This window comes from Physeter macrocephalus, chromosome 8 (genome assembly GCF_002837175.3).
Source record: "Physeter macrocephalus isolate SW-GA chromosome 8, ASM283717v5, whole genome shotgun sequence".
Classification (NCBI taxonomy): Eukaryota; Metazoa; Chordata; class Mammalia; order Artiodactyla; family Physeteridae; genus Physeter; species Physeter macrocephalus.
In genome coordinates this window covers 48,443,715-48,466,613 of record NC_041221.1, presented here as the reverse complement: position 1 = coordinate 48,466,613, position 22,899 = coordinate 48,443,715, and the positions used below count along the sequence as shown (strand labels likewise).

Genomic DNA, 22,899 nt, shown 5'->3' with positions numbered 1-22,899 from the left:
ACCAGGCGTCCCTGCTCAGTGGCACGGCGCACTGTGCTTCCCACCATAGGACAGGCAGGCAGGACGGATGGATGCGTGAGCGGGCCAAGGACTGTCAAGAAAGGGCTCTCGGTGTCAGGGGCAAAGCCCCGCGCTTCGCGACGTCAGTGCCACCGCGGCCAGCTCTACGGTCTTGGACAAGTTATTGAACCCCTCCGTGCTTTTCGCCTAGGAAAGGTTTGTCTATAAAAGGATGAGGGGTGGGTTAGTTACAAATGCAAGGCTCCCAGCGCCCAGCCAGACACCTCGGCGCTCCTTCCATTCGCTTGGCGTCTACCCCAGACACCTCCCCGGGATTTCCCGCTCCACCTGCGCGTGAGCGCCTCCTGCTTCCAGGTGTAAGTAGAGACCGGGTGGAGGGAGATCGCGGACTGCGAGAGGAATGACTGTCAGGTGGGAGTCAAGGGAGCGTGAGGCGAGGCTGGAGACAGCAGTTCACTCTGGAGTGCTGGGAGAGAGGCAAAAGTGGGTCAAATGGGAATTTTAACTCCCAACTACCTGCGGAAGAGGCGGTGGGATGGCGAACGTAAAAGCAGGGTAGGAACCGTCGTGGTGTCCCCAGCAGCGTGCGCTCTGGGAAGAATTAGTATTCCAGTGTTTCGCACTAGGCCGGCGCGCCACGGGTGAGGACCCCTCAAAGCACCGTCTCGGAGCAGAGCGAAGCCCGAACCAAAGCAAACGCGGGGCCTCGGCGGCGCCAAGCAGGGGAAAAGACGGCTGAGCTCCGGGCCGCGTCCAGCCGGGAAGGGCCGGCAAAGGGGTCGGATTCTTCCCGACGCCACCCGGGTCCGTCCGTCGAAGAGCCACGGAGGGAGGCGGGGCGCGCGGAGGGGAGCGGGACGGGCGGTCGGGTGGGTACTCACCCCGCGGGCGGAAAGCTCCGCGAGCCGGGCTTAGTCGTCGGCTTGGCTGCAGCCAAGTGTGGACGTGCAGGGCCGGCCCCGCGCCCGGGCTATGAATCAGCTGCGGGGCGCGCGCCCAGGGGCGGGAGTTACGGGAAAGCCGCGGGGGAGGGCAGAGGGCCGAGGACTTTTGCAATTTCCCGTCTCGCTGCGCACTCTTGGCACTCCTGGGACCCACAGGAATTCGCCTCCTTTGGGTCCCCGGGGGGGAGCGGACGGGACCCTGCAGAGGTGCGGGCCCCCGGACGCGGAGGCCGGGTGGGGACCGGGGGGTGGGGAAAGGAAGTGGTAGAGGCCTGGAAAGGAAAAGTGGAAACCGAAAACTCGGCAGGCCGGGCATCGCGTCCCCGTGCCGCGCTGTATACCCCGCCTGCCGGCCACCCTGCGGATGCAGAGCCAAGCCGGTGGGATCCCGCGGGGACACTTGTTATCCCAACCTAGAGGCAGAACCCCTGGGCTCCCGGGCAGAAAGTCTTTGGGTAAAAGACAAGCGCCCCAGGCAAACTTCTTACTGTGTTTCCGTTTGGCGTTCAGAGCAATACAAATAAAAAGTAGAGCGCTAGGAACCTGCTCCGCGTTCGTCTCTAGAAACGGCCTGTCACAGTCTCGCCTGCTGCAACTGTCCTGAAACCTTAGTTTCACAAAGAGCTGTGTGTGCTGCAGCATGGCTTACTTTTCCTCTTAATAATGCCATCCAGACTTTGAAATACGTATTTCAAATACAGGGCCTTTGACATGCATATTTGCCCTCTCCTCGTAGTTATATGATGGACTCTGTAAAGCCTTATCGACTTTGGAGCTGGTATGGAAACCAACTGAATACGGTTGCTATGGTGGTAGCCTTGGACCCAGAGAGGAGAGTGGGGGGCTCAGGTGTCGGGCAGGGATGCCCCGCAGCTCCGGAGGCTTGTCCATGGGGCATAGTTCTGGTCAGCTAAGCCTGGTGGGATTCAGGTACTGCAAAGTACCACAGATGGCAGGGACTGGGGGAACCAAGAGTAATCAAGAAGGGTCGCCCATGAATCATATCTTAGAATCACTTATGGAATTGACTGGATGGCTCAAAATAATGTCAGAATCAGCCCACATGTTACTTTTATGTTTGTCCTTTTTGCTCCTTTATGTCATTTTTTGCTCTCCTAATGCCATCCCAGGGAAAGAATTCTTTTTAGGCCTAAATACACATAATATCTAATGGTGCCACAAACACAGCATTACTATGCTCCATATAGTAAATGTTTGATGATAATGAAGTTAAAGGTACTTTTGTCTAAATAAATGAATGGTCCTTTGGCACACCTCTCATTACTCCAAGAGTTTGGTTTTTTTTTTTTAAACATCTTTATTGGTGTGTAATTGCTTTACAGTGGTGTGTTAGTTTCTGCTTTATAACAAAGTCGATCAGCTATACATATACATATATCCCCATATCTCCTCCCTCTTGCGTCTCCCTCCCCCCCACCCCCATCGCAGCCTTCTAGGTGGTCACAAAGCACGGAGCTGATACCCCTGTGCTATGTGGCTGCTTCCCACTAGCTATCTTTTTACATTTGGGGACCTGGTCTGACAGAGGTTCTGTAGCCACACAGATGGCTAAACTAATGGAGTCCAAGAGTGTTTTTAGAGTCCATTAGTTTAGCCATCTGCATGGCTACGGAAGCTCTGTCAGACCAGGTCTGAAAGGGTTAAGAAGCAACCCAGGAGAGAGACAAAGCAGGACAATAATGAAGCACCACGAGTGGGGTGGGGGTGGGAGACACTCCAAAAAGGGTGTCTCTGATTCTCTGTTTCAGAGTGAAAAAAAAATGTTAATTTCTTCTTTACAGAAACAGTTCAGAGGGGTGTTTCTTATTAGAGCAGATGAGATGACAAAAAATATTGAGTGTGATGAATTTCTGCAAAGTGAGTCTTCACTTACTTTGGGCTCCTATAACAATTGAAAGAAACTGAGTTACAAAAAATCGGTGTTGTTGGTTCCTGACCTCAGGGAATTCCCCTAGTGAAATTCTAAATTTGCCCCTTTACACAAAGGTCAAGGAGAGGTAAACCCATTCAGATTGGTAGGTGGCAGTGTTAATAGGCAGGGAATTTACATAGAAGGCTTGTCTCAGGCGGCAGCAAGATAAATACATCTCCTCTCCTGCCTGCCGGAATCTTAAAAGTTTACATAGAAGCCTTAATGGGGTTCAGTCCAGTGTACAGACCACATGATCTCAACAACACATTACTCTCTCAAGGCTACATCCTTGAAAATGGCTCCTGATACAGGAACAGTGGGCAGAACATACATTCCAAGGACAGGGGAGGGGATAAAGAGGCTCTCATTGCCTGGGGTTGGAGGGTCAACTCCTGATACAGGAACAGTGGGCAGAACATACATTCCAAGGACAGGGGAGGGGATAAAGAGGCTCTCATTGCCTGGGGTTGGAGGGTCAACCGGAGGTCACGTCCTCTCAATGACATCCTCAAACAGGTGCCCACATAAAATTCATTTATTTTGTGCACCATTCTAATTTCTTGAATATATTCTTCTTTCTAGAGACTAGTTACTATAGCAACTGTAAATCTGTGATCATACCCTTAGGATGGTGTACTAGGTTGATTAGTGTTCTCTAAAAATTCATGTCCACCCAGAACTTCAGAATATGACCCTATTTGGAAATACTGTTTCTGCAGATTTAATCAAGATAAGATGAGGCCAGACTGGATTAATCCAATGACTGCTATCCTTATAGGAAGAGGGAAATTTGGACGCAGATACCCAGGAGGAATGCTGTGTGACTACTGAGGCAGAGATTGGAGTTATTCTGCATCAAGCCGAGGAATGCCAAGGATTGCTGGCCACCAACAGAGGCCAGAAGAAAGGTACAGAGAAGCATGGTTTTAAACACAGTTTCACATGTTGTCAGAACAAAGAACATTAAACAAGTCAGGGATACATTCCTTCAAGGTTTCAAAAAGCCCATATCAGCACGTACACAGGGAGTTAGTATGGCCTTGGCATCTGGGGAGGGAGTCTTGTCATTGAAGGAGTACCAGCATTGGCATCCCAGGAAGGAAGGCATTTAATCTTTATTTTTAACATGGACATTCTTTACTTCTGGTCAGTGCTCCCTTTTCTTTCATAATTAAAGCAGACGTACAATGTATGTTTGATACGCCACAAACAGGCTGTTTTAGTTAGCATAAAATTCAAGTTAACTCACGCATAAGCCAGAGTGACTTCCTCATACCTCAATATGTGAAAATTTCCTTTATCATTTCCCTGTCCCCTCTTGTTCTCCATGTGTCCCCTAGATGTTGGCGTGTCCCAGGGCTCCATCCACGGCGCTCTCCTCTGAATCCGCACAGTCTCCCGAATGATCACGTCCATGGTTCTGATTTTCATGATCACTTGTGCTCTGATGACCCTTGAATCTTCCTCTCCATTGCAATTATTTCATCTGAACTCTAGACCAACTTATTTGTACTTCAAAATCAATATGTCCAGGTTCAAACGCTTCACGTTTCCCCCTTTGATTCTCTTGTATTAAGTGAATGGCCAAAACTTTAATTCAGGTACCAAATCAAAAAACCTGGGAATGACCCTTCATCCATCCTCACTCATCTGCCATCTTCCACCAGAAAGTCTCATATATGTAACTATGACAGGGGAGGCATGAATGGAATGTAGCCCTACCCTATGAAATTTCTCAGGGGAAATATAGTTCTATAAATGTTAGTAACATTATATAGATATGGCTATGGATATAGATATAGGTATGTAAAATCAGCTATGTAAATTGTGAAATATAATTATTATTCTATTTGTTCAACTGCTACAAATATCTGTAATTACATGTTTGGCAGTATTTGGAAACCAAACTGATAGAACTTGAGGGAATCGGGAGTTTTCTGAAGAAAGTGGCTTCATCAGGTAAGTACTAGATGATGATTTACAATTACCCTCATGGATAAGAATTCTCTATTTTGGGGGGCATGTTATCACATTTGACATAGTGAAGATTCACTTTTAGTTCTTAAAGCATGCTGCTGTGGTTATGATTGTATTGGTGATATTGGCATTATTTCCAAGAAAACTTAATGGAAATTAAAATGTTATTTTATAAATGTATTCTTGTATTGTGAAAAACTAAACAGGCCTTTTGAAAAGTTTCTAATCTAAAGTATATCATAAAGTTTGGTTAGTTAAGAGACAGCTATTATTTCCAAATATATATGTATATAAAAACCCAAAAGCAAGTAAAAAAAGGGAGCCGGCAATGACAAAGCAAGATGTTGAGTGTTAGGGGGCCACGTGGAGCTTTCATATTTTATAATTTCAGAGGATGCCCTATAAGTACTTGAGTATGAATTGCTTTCCTTCAATGTCTGTTAAGTGAATTTAAGTGAAGGATAACATCATCCTTAATAGTTCTAAAGGAGTTTCTTGCTTGAACTAAATATTACTGGAAGATTGGGTGATGAATTGATTGATTCTACATATTCCACCCTCTCCTGGATATTGTAATTATGTTCACACCTTATTCCAGAATCCAGAATCATCAGAAACCAGACAGTGGGGAGAACTTTTTTGGATCTTTATCTTTTTTTGCTCCATGGGCTTTAGAGATAATGTTGAATATGTGTTTGCTTGGATAGCTGCTTTTATTCTCTTGACCTATGGTTATGGGGATTAATAAAAATGAGTCCAGTAATTAATGCTACAAGATAGAACATTAATCCAGTTAGGAAGGAAGCACTCTGGGGGAGAGTTAGGTGAGAACTTTGGAAAACGATTTGCTAAGCTTGACCTAAAATAAGTCTATAGTCGTGTTTATATTTAAACAGCATCTCTTATAGACAGCATGTAGTTGGAAGTTTTTTAAAAAGTACATTCTCTGCATTTTAATTTGATAGGGAATGTTTAGCACACTTACATTTAAGGTACTTATTGATATGGTTGGGTTTAACCTACCACTTTACTGTACGTTTTCTGTTTTGTTCCCTCCGCTTTTTGTTCTTCTCTTTCTCCTTTTCTGCCTTCCTTTACATTAAATGACTTTTAAAAGAATTTTATTTTAAATTTACCTTTTGCGTTTTTGTTATTCCTCTTGACAGGATTTTTTTGGTGTGTGGCCTAATGGATTACAATATACATCCTTAATTTTTACTGTTTGGTTGAGATAATATTGTACCGTTTCACCTACCATTTAACCATGCCTCCTGTCCTTTACATTACAGTAGTAAAATGTATTGCATTTATGACCAGATAAAACTGGCATGTGATGTGAAAAGAAATTAAGAGGAAAAATAGTCTTTTATATTTACCCACATATTTACCTTTACCCCAATGTTCTTCAGTCCTCCCAGAGATCTAAGTTTTCATCTTATCTCATTTCCCTAAGCCTGAAGAACTTCCTTTAGCATTTTTTTAGTGCAGGTATACTGGAAACATGTTCTCTTAGTTGTTGTTTTTTTGTTTGTTTTTGTCCTGTTTTGTTTTTTAATGTCTTTACTTCATTTCATCCTTGAGGGATATTTTTGTTGGCTATAGGATTCTCAGTTGACAGCTTTTTCCTTTCAACACTTTTAAAATGTTGTTCCATGGTTTTCTGGCCTCCATTGTGTCTGAGGAGAAATGATCAATTATTCAAATCATTGTTTGCCTGTATATATAATGTGTCATTTTTCTCTGGTTACTGTCAAAATTTTTCTTTCTCTTTGGTTGTCAATAATTTGACAATGATGTGCCTAGAGATTTAAAAATTATTATTATCATTATTCATCAGGTTTGACATTTGTTGAGCTTGAATTTGCAAATTTATGTCTTTTAACAAATTTGAGAAATTTTCAGGTAGTATTTCTTTAAATTTTTTTTTTTTTTCTGCTCCATTATCTTTCTCATTGCTCCCTGAGAATCCAATTACTCATATGTTAGGCCCTTTCATTAGTCCCAAATACCCACATGGCTTTATTAATTGTTTTCAATTTTTTCTTTGTGTTTTTCAGACTGGATAACTTCTATCAAACTGTATTTAAGTTTACTGACTCCTATCCTATCATCTTAATTTTGCTATCAAATTCATCTTCTAACTAGATAGAGAGTGTAGATTTCAGTTCTCAAATTTTTCTTTTTTATATATATTTTCTATTTCTTTACTGATATTTACTATCCTTTAGATCATGATGGGCATATTTTCCTTTACTTCACTGAGCATAGTTCTAATTGCTGCTTTTAGAGCATTGCTCATTCATTCCAACATTTAGACACCTTAGTGCCAGTCTTTTTTTTTTTTTTTTTTTTTTTTTTTTTGCGGTACGCGGGCCTCTCACTGCTGTGGCCTCTCCCGTTGTGGAGCACAGGCTCCAGACGCACAGGCTCAGCGGCCATGGCTCACGGGCCCAGCTGCTCCGCGGCATGTGGGATCTTCCCGGACCGGGGCACAAACCCGTGTCCCCTGAATCGGCAGGTGGACTCTCAACCACTGCACCACCAGGGAAGCCCGCCAGTCTTTATTGATTGTTTCTCTTATGAGAATGGATCCCATTTTCCTGGTTTGTTTATTTATTCATTTTTGGATTGCCAAGTAATTTTGGACTGCAACCTAGATGTTGTAAATATTATGTTATGAAAACTGGATTCTGTTACATTCCTCCAAGGTATTGATTTTCTTTTTAAATGGGCAGTAAATGTGGTGAGACTCAAACTCCAAACATGATATTGATCACAGTAGTAGAAGTTCAAATCCGAGTTCAGTTGTTATTTTTGGCTTTAGCTGGGCTCCTTTGAGTCTGCCTTGCACAATCATGATTCAGAGATTATCCGTGATGTAAGTTTAAACACAGAATATAAGCTTCTTCCTCTCTAGCTATCTCTTTTCTGCCATTTCCCACCTCATTTTCCAAAGGATGTGGTTGCCTCAAACTCTGACCTCTGGTTCTTCAAGCCAGAAATGTTGTAGTCTTTCTAACAGAGCTCTAGTTACCCCCATGCTGCACAGACTTGTGTGGTCTCAGGCTAAGGGCCATAAAATTTGGGAAACTCCCTCCCTACTCTTTCCCTGCTTCGAAGTGTTAACTCCCTTCCAGAATCTTCCTGTTTTTGTCAATTCTCCACTGCTTTTAAGTGCTTCTTATTTTTTTTCCTAGTGTTTTATATTGTCATATGTACGAGGGGCAGTTTAATAGGAGCCACTCAGCTCTGACTGGAAGAGCACTCCCTACAGTTATATTTTGAAGTGCTAAGTGATGAGGTTATTGGGAGAAAATGGTAGGGACTCTTTTTTTTTTCTCCCATTTGCTAGGTTAGTTTTCTCTCCAATAAAATATTCTTCTGAAACAATCCAGTTTTTTCAAAAGATTGAAATATATTTGCCTTAGACTTCAATCTGGAAATTGATAAAAGCCTACTGGAATCATGTAAGGTTAATCTATTATCTTAAATATCACTTTAGGATAAAAATTTATGAGTATTAATAACATTATACTACTAAGGAAAGAATTTTAGGAACAAAAAAAGGATGGGTCAAACTTGTCCTTGAATTTCCTGTGAACTTTGTTCAAAGGCCAAAAATGAAATTTATTTGAGGGAGTTACAGTAAGCTATATCTTTATCTAGTGATTCCATTTGTGTTTAAATTAATTTTACCTAGACTGAAATGAAAACTTCCTAAAGGCACTCATGTCTATACACTTATATATTCAATCTTGTCAGCTTGTTAAATATAGCCTCTTTCATTTAATTCTAACACAACAGCAACTATTTTGTCCATTATCAAATATTATCAGATGATGCATAGTCACCATGGAATAATGCTCAGGTAATTTCCACATTCCAAGGGCATTTTGTGGGAAACAGGCCAGGGAAAATGTTCATTCAAATTCAACACAAAATAATCGAGCTAAACTAAAATAAGATGAAAAACTCAAGAAGGAGAGAAATGTTATTAAATTAATGTTAATAGATTCTGTAGCAAAAATAATCATAAAAACTTGTTTTCCTAGAAATTATTGGAAAATGATGCCTAAAGATGAAGGTATAAATGTTTTGGAAAAGAATGACAATAGACAATTTCTTTTGAAAATTCCCCTTCTTTTTAGAAAGAAAAAATAATAATAAACAATATTCACTTACCTGGAAATTTAGGCTTACAAACATTCACAGTTGCAAAATTATAACACACACACACACAAACATACAGACTCTCAATAGAAAAACACTGTGGGTGAAATGGAGAGATGGTAGGAAAAGTATTCTTTGTAATAGCAAAAGCTAGTAACAAGCTAAAATCATCCAATAGAAGACTGAAAACGCTATGATTCATCCTTTCAAAAGAAAGAAGGAAGATTGTGTGCTTTATGTGCTGCTATGGAAATACATCCAAGATATATAATTAAATGAAAAAAATAAAAGTCAGAAATGCATATTTGGTACGTCCATGTATCTGTTTAATTTGTTGATGTTTATGGCATATATGCATGAGCCTGTTTTGAGGAGGATTACAAGACATTGGTGACTGTGGATGTTCTTGGGGAGAAGGGCTAAAAATGGGGGGTAATGTGTAAGGGAGGATTGTACTTTTCATTTTAGCTTTGTCTCACAGATTAGTTTTTTTATCATGTGTTTTTATCTTTTAAAGAAATACCTTTAAAAATCAAAGAATACAAGGAACCCCACTTGTTACTTACTTTGGTTGCTATGCTCAAGTTATAATCAATTATAACCTCTTTACGAATATGAAAGAAACAAAATTAATTGCCTCTGGGGAAGACAACTGAGGGATGGAGGGGAGAGTTTTTTGTTTTGGTTTGTTTCTTATTTTATTTTTGGCTGTGCTGGGTCTTCATTGCTGCACGTGGGCTTTCTCTAGTCGTGGTGAGCGGGGGCTACTCTTCGTAGCAGTGCGCGGACTCCTCACTGCAGTGGCTTCTCTTGTTGCGGAGCGTGGGCTCTAGGCTTGCGGGCTCAGTAGTTGTGGCACGTGGGCTTAGTAGTTGTGGCACATGGGCTTAGTTGCTCTGCGGCATGTGGGATCTTCCCGGACCAGGGCTCGAACCAGTGTCCTCTGCTTTGGCAGGCAGATCCTTAACCACTGAACCACCAGGGAGATCCCTAGAGGGGAGGGTTTTAACTCTACTCTTTGGTATCTTTTGAATTTTTATCCATGTAAATATATTACTTAGTAAAACATTAAAATTTTAAAAAACATGATGAATAACAACAAAAAAATGAGACATTGATCTGAAGTGTTGTATGCATGAGTCCGGCATGTCAACCAGTGGGCTTCATTCATCCAGTGTGAACAGACAGACCTAGGTTCCGTGTAGTCTGAGTTACAATGCAGGTTGTGTAGCACTTGTCTGAGAATGTGGGCTCCTGGCAGCTGTTTTAGACATTGGCTTCATAGAACTGGGGGAACTAGAGCCCCTAACCCCCAGGGGGCTGGGTTGGGGCACAGACCCTCCCATGGGAAAGAGGAAGCCTTGTTCCAGGAAGTCCATGGCCAAACAACCTCAACTTCAGGAGTCATCCTCCAGATAATGCTGCTTATCTCTTTCCAAATAGTCTTATTTTTTTTTAAAAGAATAGTTCTCTGTAGAAAACTGTAAAATTATGGGAAAATATAAAGAAGAAAATAATCACTATCTGCTTATTCAAAACAGGAAAAAAAAAACCCAATACTATACTTCTTACTTATTTTAGCAACATAATTGACAATAACCAAATTGTTGCTATTTCCTTACAGTGATGGAAAGTTGGAAGCAACTTGCAGGTCTTCCATTCACTTATTTATTTAACGCATCCCTGGCCTCCGTGCAGCAACACGCTGAGGTTTGTTTTTCACTCAGGTCATAGTCCTATGCCAATTGGATTATCTTTTCTAAGTGGTGAGTCTAGGATGGAGGCTTCTTCCATGTTATAGCCTTGCATCTGGAACATGTGGCTTCCAGAAATTGTTAATTTTCTTCAGTGATCACATTTTGTTTTGAAAAGAAATACGTATAATCTGAAAAACTTTTCTTAAGTGAAAAAGAAATCCTTAGATCATCTGAAACTAGAGTTGACACTTAAAATTACTTTATAAGTTGCTACAGACTATGAAGTTAGGCTAATAAGTTTGTTTGTTTAAATCAACAGAGGGCAGCTCCCTGCTTCAGTGCTTATTTTTCCTTTGGCAGAGATGCTAGCCAAATTCCCTGTTTTACACATTAATTGTGGTCAGAATCATGTATTCGATGTATTCCTTTGTGAAGAAGCCAAGTCTGAAACCTATCTTTGTCAATTGCAACACTTATTGAGTAGCATACATTTTGCTTAACAGAGCAAGTAAGCAAACCAGGTGTGGCCTTCCAGGAGGTTTTCATCTACAGCAGACAGTATTAACATATCCACAGGCTCAGTCACAAAACGAGGAGAGGAGAGCAGTTGCACACAGCAAACACTGTCCTTGTAAGAAGGACAATGTGTTTGGAAGAGAATGAGGACTGGGCTAAGGTGGCAGCATATTCCAGTAGGACAGAGCTAGGTGGAAATCATATTTCCTTTGTACAGGGAGACTTTGTGGATTAAAAAATACATATCATTTTTATTTTTTTTATTTTTATTTTTTTTCGGTACGCGGGCCTCTCACTGTTGTGGCCTCTCCCGCTGCGGAGCACAGGCTCCGGACGCGCAGGCTCAGCGGCCATGGCTCACGGGCCCAGCCGCCCCGCGGCATGTGGGATCTTCCCGGACTGGGGCACGGACGCGCAGGCTCAGCGGCCATGGCTCACGGGCCCAGCCGCTCCGCGGCATGTGGGATCTTCCCGGACTGGGGCACGAACCCGCGTCCCCTGCGTTGGCAGGCGGACTCTCAACCACTGCACCACCAGGGAAGCCTCAAAAAATACAGATCATTTTTAATATCCATGTAGGCCAAAGAATATTGACAGGATAGGAGCAGACAAAATAGAGATACTCATTAAAAACAAGAAAATGTGCTCTATATGTATTTTAAATCCATCATGCTAGAAAAATTTACAAGATTGATCATGTCCAATGTTAATGAGCGTGTGGATCAACAGTTAATTTTCAAATACTGTTGCTGGGAATATAAATTAGCCTTTGTATTATCAAACTTTAAAAAATTTTTTTAAATTTATTTTTTGGCTGTATTGGGTCTTTGTTGCTGTGCGCGGGCTTTCTGCAGTTGCAGCGAGCGGGGCCTAGAGCGCAGGCTCAGTAGTTGTGGCGCACGGGCTTAGCTGCTCTGTGGCATGTGGGATCTTCCTGGACCAGGGATCAAACCTGTGTCCCCTGGATTGGCAGGCGAATTCTTTTCCACGGCGCCACCAGGGAAGCCCTCAAATTTTTAAATGTATGTTTCCTTTGATGGAGAAATTGAATGTCTAAGGGTAACTCACTTGACAGAAATAATGTAGGTGGATGCCCAAGGCCTCTGCTGTCCTGCTATCCACCTTCATACCCTAACCTGTGAGGTAAAACTGTCCTCAATCCCTTGGCAGGCCTGGTAAGGTCCAAAGCAGTTCAGCAAACCTGTCAGCAGGACAGACTACAGAGAAAGAGACCCTAAAGTGCCCTCTAGTGGCTGCTTTTTAGAGAACAGGCTCTTTAAGAAATGCTTCAAGCTTTCGCACCAAGGCACCAAAAGACAAATCTGACGTCGCGGGGCATTGATACTTGGCCTCCCACGCCCCCTACCTCCAGGTTCCGGTATTGGCCAGGAACAGCCCTTTGGCTTGGCTTTGCCTAAAATGAGTTCTGGGTGTTCCCCGGGTGCTGCAACTCCAAATTCCTTCCCAGCGGTGTGTTGATGCAGACAGCCAAGGAACCCGGCAAAATCCCAAAGGTGCTGTCTTGTGTGGACCCCCACCATAAAGCCCAGAGACACACTGGTAAAGCAATTCCCTGGAGCAACTTAGGTTTCCGATTGCTTCCTTGAAAATATGCAAATTAACTTGACCTTGAGTTATTCAAGAGTGAGCAAGTAAGGAAAAGATCACACAGGCTGGAAGGAGTGAGAGGCCCCAGAGAGCAGCACTGATATTTGCAGAGTGCTTCTTTGGTGCCAGGTATCAGGGCTGCCACAGCCGCTGGTGTGATGTGCTGGGCCACCCACAGCCTGATGGTATCTCTGCACATTCCCAAGAAGTGGGCGCGGGGCTTGGCAGAGAGACAGAGCCTTTGTGTGAAGGCAGGAATGCTCTCTTCTCAGGCATAGGTACCTGCGTGCTGCGACATAACAATTTGGCAAGAGAAAAGGACTTCAGTTTAGTTCCCAGCCACCCCCGCCCCGTTGTCTAGGCACCTTGGGGAATATACCCACCTCACAGGTGTACCATCAGCCTTGCATTTGTGTGATGCTGAAGGCACCCAGCCAAGGGAAGAGCGAGGGCTGACACCTAACCCTGCTCTGCTGGCCAAGCCCAGAGTCATGTGTCTGGAGCTTCTTACCTTTGTGTAAGAAGCACAAATGTGCCTTATGTGCTAGTGGCCCTGGGTCTACGTTGTGTCATCCTCTAACGACCCTATAAGGTAGGCAGAGATGGGTTTCCTGTGAAGCTAATCTTTCCCAAGATCCAGGGAGGGGTTCAAGCACTGGTTTATATGGTCATATTTTGCCACAAAATTTGCAAAAAATAAGGTCATTGAACTGTAATCGCTTAAAACTATCATCATAGCAACTTTTTATAGACAGGTACAATTATTATCTCTGTTTTATAACTGAGACACAGGAAGGTTAATTAGCATTACTGTTAAGTGGTAGAGCTTGGATTTGTTGCAAGCTGAATGATGCCAATGCCAGAGGATCATGGAGAATATGTGTATTGTTCCCAAGGAAACAAAGCTTCCAGGGGAATCCTACCAGTTGCTATTCATTCTTGCCCCCAATTCTCCAAATATCATAATAAATGAGATGTTATTTTAGTCAGAGGAGACTGATAAGAGGAAGAGAACAAACCGTCAGACCAGAGGTCAGACCAGAAAGATGCAGTGGTCCCTGTGAAGCCAGCCCTAGATGTTGGCAGCCCAGCCATGCAGTCATTGTGACTAAGGAGAGTGATAGGTCTTGTGCCTGTTGTATCATTTAATGCTCAGTCTACAACCAAACACTGTGGTCTACCTAAAACCTAACTTTATCTTCTCCTTATTTGACAGTCTAGAGGTGAGTGGTCTGGGTAGAAGGGCAGCTCTGACATGCTAAATGCATGGCTTCCAAGAGTGCTCCAGCCATCACCTTTCTCCACCTAGAAGGAAGGAGGTGTGAGACTCCCTTTGGTTCACATGTAATCACATGGTCATATCTAGCTGCTTGAGAAGCCGACTAATTAGTCTCTGTTTAGGCTCAGGGAAAACTTGGAGGTTCTTTTACTAAAAGGGAGAAGAGAAGATGGATATTGAGAGATTATTAGCAATATTTACCAACACCGTGAGGCCAAGAATGATTTGACTTAAAAAAAACTGTGAGACCTGAGATCTGTGGGCACAGTGTGAGAATTCATATGAACTGCAGGGCAAAGGAGGTGAGTAAGAGTGAGGGACAGGCCTTGCCAGGAGGTGGTAAGGAGATACAGGCTGTACGGGGCCAGGAGAGAGTGGAGCACAGACACCGCAATGGCAGCTGTTTCAGGGAACTTTCCCACAGTTGTGGGCTCTGATAATCTGACAAGAAAATGCACAGGGAATATGAGAGTCATTTCTGTTGACTCACAAGAAGACTTGGGAGACCCAAGAAAAGACCCCTTCGTTCAGAGAATGAGGAGAAGACAATGAAGAAAATGACCAAGAAGAGAGAGATTGAGACTTTTTTAGTCTCTGACTTTACCAGTCCCTCAGTGGGGAATGATTCACTATTACTCAAGAACACATGGATGGTAACCACATACTTTCTTTTTCTTTCTCAACCAAGGTTCTGGAAAGAGTTATATTGTGGGACTCCTTATCTCTACCTTCTCACCTTTTCACCATCCCAGTGAAGCAGTCGCTGTTCTGGCCTCTAGGGATATCATTATTGCCCGATTCAATAGATTCTTTACAACTTTGCATGGTGTTCCTCTGCATCATTTAATCTAAGTGATTGACCCTTCATACTGCCTCTTTTCATAATTTCTGGGATACCAGGTTCTCCTAATTCTCCCTGGCTTCACTTTCTCATTCCCCTCCTCCCTAAACAACTCCCCTTCAGGGGGATGTGTTAGAAAGAGTAGGTTGGACCCCTCAAGTCTCACTGCAACCTCCTCCTATGTTTCAATGGCTAGAAAGCTAAATAGGGCTAATATGACATGTCCCCAAGTCCCGTGCAGCTAGTGGTTCAGACATGTTCTAGATTTTGCTAATCAGGTGGATTCACATGGAAGCCTGGGGAGTGACGTAGGGAATCAAGGAAGCTTGGAGAAGAATCAGATCGAGGTATTTATTGAAATCTTAAGAAAGTCCATAACTCTAAAGTAGGTTAAGGGTCACTGCTTCACACAGTCTTCCTAGAAAATGCATCTGCTCTCAGGTTTCAATTTCCTTGTGTATGTAGATGATTTCTGTGTTAGTCACCAACTGAGGCAAGAATGCTGCATATCAAACCATCACGAAGTTCAGTGACTTGCAATAAGAACTTCTATATTTTTTTGCCCACGGCTCTGCTTCAGGCTGCTGGTCACCTGGGCTTGGCTTCAGGCTTCAGCTGGCTTCAGTTTTGCTCTGTGTATCTTCACATTCTCCGTGATGGACAGTTACTCAGGGTATATTCTTCCCGTGACAGAAGCCTAAGAGAAGCCAAATCACACAAGCACATTTAAAACTTCTGCTCTCATCATGTCTGCTCACATATTTTGGCCAAAGAGATTCACCTGGTCAAGCCCAAAGTCTGTGTGGTAGGGCGGTATACTTGTCCTCCGGGGGAGAAGAAAGGGGGTTCATACTTTCTAAAAATTGATCAAATGTATCTCAACTTCCAATGTAAATTTTGAGCTTAGAATATTGCTCTTGGGCTCCAAACGTGAGACATCTTTTCTGTGCTGATGCTGCTTCCAAGGCTGCCCGCAAAGATGACCATGTCCTACCTACTGTTTAATAACTGCCAGTTCATAAAATAAAGCAGGAAAAGCTAAAAAGATTGAGTTGACTTCTGCAGAGAAAGGACGTTCTAGAGAGGGACTAGGACCCATGTGTGTGGACGACTAAAGATTCCTTTAAATGGGGATGGAAATTGAACAATCGAAGCCTTTAGTGATTGGGAATTTCCTGGTGGTCCAGTCGTTACAAACTCCATGCTTCCACTGAAGGGAACAGGGGTTTGATCCCTGGTTGGGGAACTAAAATCCCATATGCCGTGAGGTGCAGCCAAAAAAAAAAAGCCTTTGGTGATCTACTTTTTCTTTTCTCTCTCACAGTTCCCCCTCTTGAACCTTCAACTCTATGAGAACTACAACAAACAAAAACAAACCCCACTAGAAAAGAAAGAAAGGTCTTGTATGAATACTGATGTATTGTTGGAAAGAAATTAAATCTGTTTTGCCATTTAAAAAGATATAAAGTCAACAAGCAGCCCGAAATAACTTTTATTATATTACTAAGTTTTCAAATTAATCACCCTAATTAAATGTTAAAGTATTAATATTCTGATGAATTTTTCATCTGGAAATGCATCAGATTTTGAGTATTTATTTTTTCTGAAGAGAGAGATAAATAAGGAAGTTCAGAAGGCTCCCACCAACATTTTATCAGGGTTTCTGCTAATGTGTATAATTTCTTTAGATGAAAACATGAAACCTCTGGAATAAGCTCTTTTTGGACAATCTATTAAAAAAATAGATGTATTCCTTTTTATACAATTGACTTTTCCCAAATCAGTCTTACCACTTAAGCTGAATCAGGAAAACCCCTGACTCAGAGGTGAGAGCAGCCCATGCCCATGAAATTTGGAAGTCATGGAGGAGCCTGGTCCCAGGGCTTTCTGTGAACCAAGGGTTAAGATATTTAGGATGAAGCCCCGTTAGTCTGTGGCCAAGTTTGGTTTCTTTACCTTTTCAAGGGACTTCATGTGCCACCCATCAGAGGGATGAATTTAATTCTATTCTCTAGAGTCTCTGTCCATCAAAACCACCAAAAGTCCCCAGCTTCTTACCTAAGGGATCTAATCTTATTTTTTAAAGCTTTGTATTATGGAAAATTTCACATGTACACAAAATTAAAGAAAAATGGTATCCAAAACCCATGTAGTTATCACCCAGCTGAGACAAGTACCTACTCCTGGCCAATCTTACACCATTTCTATGTCTAGTCACTGTCCTCCATTCTACTGGATGACTTTGAAGCAAATCTGAAACAATTCTATCATTTCAAATGCAAATATTTTAGTATTGTCTCTAAAAGATAAGGGTTCCTTAAAAAATCCAATATCATTGTCAGGATCAATATTATAGGTTAAGTAAGCATAATGCGTAGTAGAGCAGCTCCCTTGCTGTGATCTATTGAAAGTCAGCCCTCGACACAAGGATTTGTAAACAAGAAGGAAATAATAATTAAAAAAAGAAAAACAAAAACAAAGAAAAAAATTTAAAAATAAATAAGCATAATGTATAAATTGCTATTAAGGAGCAAAGTTGTTTTTTGGTAAGACACTATTTACAACTGTTTCAAATAACTACAACAATCATTTTCTATGGGTATCAGAGCATAAACCACAGAGGCATTAATCTATAAAACTTAGCACTGAACATATTGTTTCAGCTACTGTAATTGGAACCGTTTGATTCTATTTATTTTAAATAAATTCAAAACAAGAGGTTTCCTGCTCAGTTGCCAGTTTGTTAAATTCTTCCTATTACCGTTCTTGAATACTTTTCTAGGGAATTATCCATCTTGAGAAAATCGTGTGTTCCCCAATATCTTAGTTGAAATGTCCTTTGAGCTCTACATTTTCCTGCAAATCAACTTTCTTTTCTCCTTATACATCAGGATGCATTTTCATGCTGGTTTCACTAGCCAGCCATCAAACTTTGAGGGCTGTCTCTGTAGCATTCTATTGTTGCCTCTCCAACAAGTTTCAAATTTTTAAACTCCAAGCCATTTAATACTGGTTGTTTTTTTTTTTTTTTAATTTTCTTTCTTTTTGTTTTGGCTGCTCCACGGGGCTTGCAGGATCTTAGTTCCCTGACCGGGGATTGAACCCAGGTCATGGCAGTGAAAATGCTGAGTCCTAACCACTGGACCACCAGGGAATTCACCATTTAATACTATTATCATCAGCATTTCCCAAGTGGCTTATTGAAGATAAGGTGGTGGTGGTGGTGTGTGTCAGTGTATAGTTGGAGAGGTTCAGGGTGATCAGTAGCACTCCCATTTGAGCCCTGAGCATCAGAGGCTTGCCAACTAGTTTAAAAAATCATCATTGCAAATTTTCATTGCCATGATACCTCTTTCTTGTTTTTCCTTAAAATTATTTGACCTTTATTGCAATAGCCTTTCAGAAATTATGAAGAGGTTGACATGTGCCTTTATAATGAAGAAATATGTCTTAGCACTGCTTTCTGAATCTCTCTCTGCCTTGCTGGTCCACTCTAACACCATGCCTTTTGCTGTACTTAATTCCTTGTCTTAGTCTGTTTGGGCTGCTATAACAGAATAACATAGACTAGGTGGCTTATAAACAGCCAGACATTTATTTCTCACAGTTATGGAGGATGGGAAGTCCAAGATCAAGGTGCTGGCAGATTCAGTGTTTGGTGAGGATCAGTTCCTGGCTTATAGACAGCTGTCTCCTCACTATAACCACACATGGCAAAAGGGACAAGGGAGATCTCTGGGGCCTCTTTTACAAGGGCACTAATGTCATTCATGAGGGCTCCACGCTCATGACTTAATCATCTCCTAAAGGCCTTATCTCCAAATACCATCATCTTGGGAATTAGGTCTCAACATATGAATTTTGGGAGGGACACAAACATTCAGTCTACAGCATTCCTATTCCCTCAAAGACCTCCAACCTGCTTTCCAAAACTTAAAGTGGAATACTCGATATGCCAGTTGTGTTGTAAGGTTAATGGGTGATAGTGGCTTAATAGGTTGCCTGTCTTGGAAATACCTTCATCCCAACAGATTACTTCTGGGGACAAAACACCCTGATGTAAAATACTAAGAATGATAACAATGCCATGTTTTTATCCTCTGGAACAGATAGGAGTTGCTGAGTTAATATCTTTTAAATGATTTAAAAAAAACTTACTTTAGCCTTGTCCTAAGCAATAATATCTATGAAACCACAGGTTTGATGTACTAATTATACTTTCATACACATTGACATAAACACATAACCATTAAATTTTTTTAATCCATCTTTTCATTCTCTTCCTCTTTCCTTCCTAAACAATTCAGTCCTAAAGTGATTAGATGTGACAGAGCAAGATAGAGTCCATGGTTGGGGGGTCCAGGAGAGACCTGGTGGTTCAGAGTAGGATGTCAGGGTCTAAGTAGGGTTAAGAAGGTGTTCATATGAAGGCTGAAGTGGGAGAGTCATAGCCAGAGTAGGGTAAGGAAGGCATCCCCACGGAGGGTGGTGTGATGTGGGGTGTGAGAGCTCTAGCAGGGTGAGGAAAGTGTTCTTACTAAGGTTGGCTTGGCATGGAGAGTCAGAGCCCAAGCAGAGTGAGTTGAGAGTCTGTTCTAAGGGATGGCCTTGATCTCGCATGGAGAGTAAGAGTCTGATCAGGGTGAGGGAGATGCCCATGTGTGGTGGAAATGGGAGATTAGTTAAATATTTTGATCAAATAAGGAAATCAAGGATGATAGAAACCATGCTTCTCACTGTTGGAGAAGCAATTAAAAATCTGGAAAGGGAGCAAACTAGAATGAACTCTATGATGTTGGATTGGAAATGAGTGTGTCAGTGTGAACTCATGATTTTCTCTCTATATAAATAGGTGTTTGATACATTGATAGATATATATTCCCTAGGTCTAACCACTCAGAGGGCCCAGGAGCATTGATATCCCAATAGCAATGAGCACCCCTAGTACTTAGATCTTGGCTTCTAAATACCATCTTCACTAAATAGAACCAGGACTCTTTGAAGAAATAACTAATCTCATGGTGGTTGGAGGGAGAGTAAAAGGTAAACCTGAGACACCTTGTTGTACCAAAAAGTTAGAAAACACTTGAATGATACGCTTGAGTAGGCTTCCACTAGCTAAATCAGGGATTATCTGAAAAACAAAATAAATAATGATAGCATCAATTATAGACCACAGAATAAAATTTTTTAAATGAGTGTAAATAAATAAATGAATAGATTAAAAGTTTGATAAGGAATGATGTATTTACATATTTTCAAAATACCTTTCTAGAAAATACTTATGAATTACAAATGAGAAAAGTGTAACTATATGGTGGAGGAACCTGGCAGATATCAAGAAGGGGGCAAATGGAAATTGTGTGTCCATCTCATAGGTAGGAGTCCATGAGAAGCATTACTTCTGTGATAGTCCTGACAAAGATGCAAAGTATGAACTTAAAAATGAGAATACATCAGGAAAACCAAAACTAAAGGTTATTCTGAAAAATAACTGGCCAGTAATCTTCAAAAGTGTAAAGGTCATAAAAATCAAACGAAGATTCAGGAACTATTGCAAATATAATGGAGACTAAAAAGACATGACAAATGTAACACATGATTCTGGACTAGATCCTTCTGCTGTAAAGGGCATTGTTGGGACTATTGGTGAAACTCAAATAGGGTCTGAGGATTCAGTGGTAATAACATATCAGTGTCAATATTCTGATTTTGGTGGTTGTATTTGTTTACATGGAAAAATGCCCTTTATAGAAAACATACCAAAGAATTTGGTGGTAATGGAGCTTCAAGTTGGCCACTGACTCTTAAATGGTTCAGGAAACAAATGTTCTTCCTTCTGTACCTACAGTTTTTCTGTAAGCTTGTGAATATTTCAATAATATTAAAAATTAAGGACATTAATCCCTATTTTCCCTGAAACTGTGTTGTGAACAATGTGTGGTCTGTGGACAGTCCTTTGGTGAACTCTGGACAGTCCTTTGGTGAACCCTTCCCAGCCAGAGTCTTACCATTTCCCCACTTCCCTGCTTGCATCCACTTTCCCTATGCTATGGAGCGGAGTGAGGGGAATGAGAGGTGGGGAGAAGGGAGAAGAATCACAATCACAGTGTCCTGGAGGCTTTTGACTACACCTGTAGTTTCTCTCTAGGATTCTGTTCCCCAGGACACCCCACTCCAGGAGTGTATACTGTTCCTTGGGTATCTTGAAGCAAAAGCAAGGTTTAGAATCACCCTCCTAGGGCTTTCTCACAGACCGCTGGAGACCACTGCACACTTTACAATCCTAATGGGGCAAGAGAGAGCAGGAGAGGGCAAGCTCGAAGGAGTCACTCAAGAAGGCAAGGTGACTTTCTGGAGCAGGACCAGCCTCACTGTCCCATGCCTGAAGCATAGAGCAGAGGCAGAGACAGGCAGAGAGAAATGAATATTGGTGGCCAGAGGGCGTGCTGGTGACTATAGCAGATGCAGTTCATGCAAGGCTCACATCTGAACCTATCTAGGTCTGGTTTGACCGGTACCTTTGGCATCATTCAAGTGCTTTCCCAAAGAGATGGGCTCTCTGGTTTTCCTAGAAGATGAAGAGAGTCCACCCCTGCCGTCTCAGCTGCTCACAGACCAGGCAGCAGCCACTTCAGAAGTGGCTGTCAGACAGCAGGCCAGCCAGAGAACTCCATTAGGAGACTCAGGCTTGACATCTGTCTGCTCTGTGCACCCCTCAATACTTCATACCATGCCGCCTCCAGATAAATTACAGTAAGTCCCCTACCTACGAACCTTCAAGTTGTGAACTTTCAAAGATGCGAGGGTGCATTCACATGTCCAATCATGTAAGTTAGTTCATGTGTCGGGCATATATTGTCACGTGCCTGCATCCTTTACAAGTGGTAGTGCTTTTGTTTACTGTAGTGTATTGTATAGAGGGAGTACAGTAGTACAGTGTCTTTATTTCAAGCCAGGATGTCCAGAAGCAAGCGTAAAAGCAGTGGAGATGTAGCTGATACAGTATTACCCAGACATCACCAGGTCATTTTTTTCAAGAGGGTAGATAGAATTGAGTCCAGCAAGGAACCAGAATCTGTGCCATCAACAACCGGCGTGAGTGACATTGCAACTTGCCCTCCGTCTCCTATTGCTGATGATCCTTCAGCTCTAGCATCTCCCACCTCCTCTCCCTCCTCCAGTCAGTAACTCTTCTTGCCTCTTCACTCAATGCCAGCCCCTGTGTGCCAGCTGTTGTGCTGTACTACTGTACTTTTCAAGGTACTGTACTATGAGGTTAAAAATGATCAAGAGGGATTTATCCCAGGGATGCAAGGAACCTTCAATGTACACAACTCAATCAATGTGATACACCATATTAACAAATTGAAGAAGAAAAACCATATGATCATCTCAATAGATGCAGAGAAAGCTTCTGACAAAATTCAACACCCATTTATGATAAAAACTCTCCAGAAAGTGGGCATAGAGGGAAACTACCTCAACATAATAAAGACCATATATGACAAACCCACAGCAGACGTCATTCTCAATGGTGAAAAACCAAAAGCATTTCCTCTAGGATCAGGGACAAGACAAGGATGTCCACTCTTGCCACTATTATTCAAGATAGTTTTGGAAGTCCTAGCCACAGCAATCAGAGAAGAAAAGGAAATAAAAGGAATACAATTTGGAAAAGAAGAAGAAAAACTGTCACTGTTTGTGGATGACATGATACTATACATAGAGAATCCTAAAGATGCCACCAGAAAACTACTAGAGCTAATCAATGAATTTGGTAAAGTTGCAGGATACAAAATTAATGCACAGAAATCTCTTGCATTCCTATACACTAACAATGAAAGATCAGAAAGAGAAATTAAGGAAACAATCCCATTCACCACTGCAACAAAAAGAATAAAATACCTAGG

The 22,899-nt window shown here is 42.0% G+C and overlaps 1 protein-coding gene and 1 long non-coding RNA gene across 6 annotated transcripts in view; one reads left to right on the top strand and one right to left on the bottom strand.

Moving 5' to 3' along the window:
* The window catches only part of OSMR (oncostatin M receptor), a 56,058-nt gene extending 55,062 nt beyond the window's left edge, over positions 1 to 996 (bottom strand). The window contains exons 1-3 of one of the 5 annotated variants that reach the window (XM_028492865.1): positions 903 to 996; positions 349 to 487; positions 3 to 222 (exon numbers count right to left, since the gene is read on the bottom strand). The gene's annotated coding sequence lies outside the window, so the exon portion shown is untranslated. The other 4 variants (XM_028492866.1, XM_028492867.2, XM_055086528.1 and 1 more) reach the window with 4 other exon arrangements.
* A 2,669-nt stretch (positions 997 to 3,665) lies between these two features.
* Positions 3,666 to 22,899, top strand: part of LOC114486707 (uncharacterized) — a 96,728-nt gene continuing 77,494 nt past the window's right edge. Inside the window, exons 1-2 of the long non-coding RNA XR_003680895.1 lie at positions 3,666 to 3,806; positions 4,791 to 4,857. This is a non-coding gene — a long non-coding RNA (uncharacterized lncRNA). The remainder of the gene's footprint in view (positions 3,807 to 4,790; positions 4,858 to 22,899) is intronic.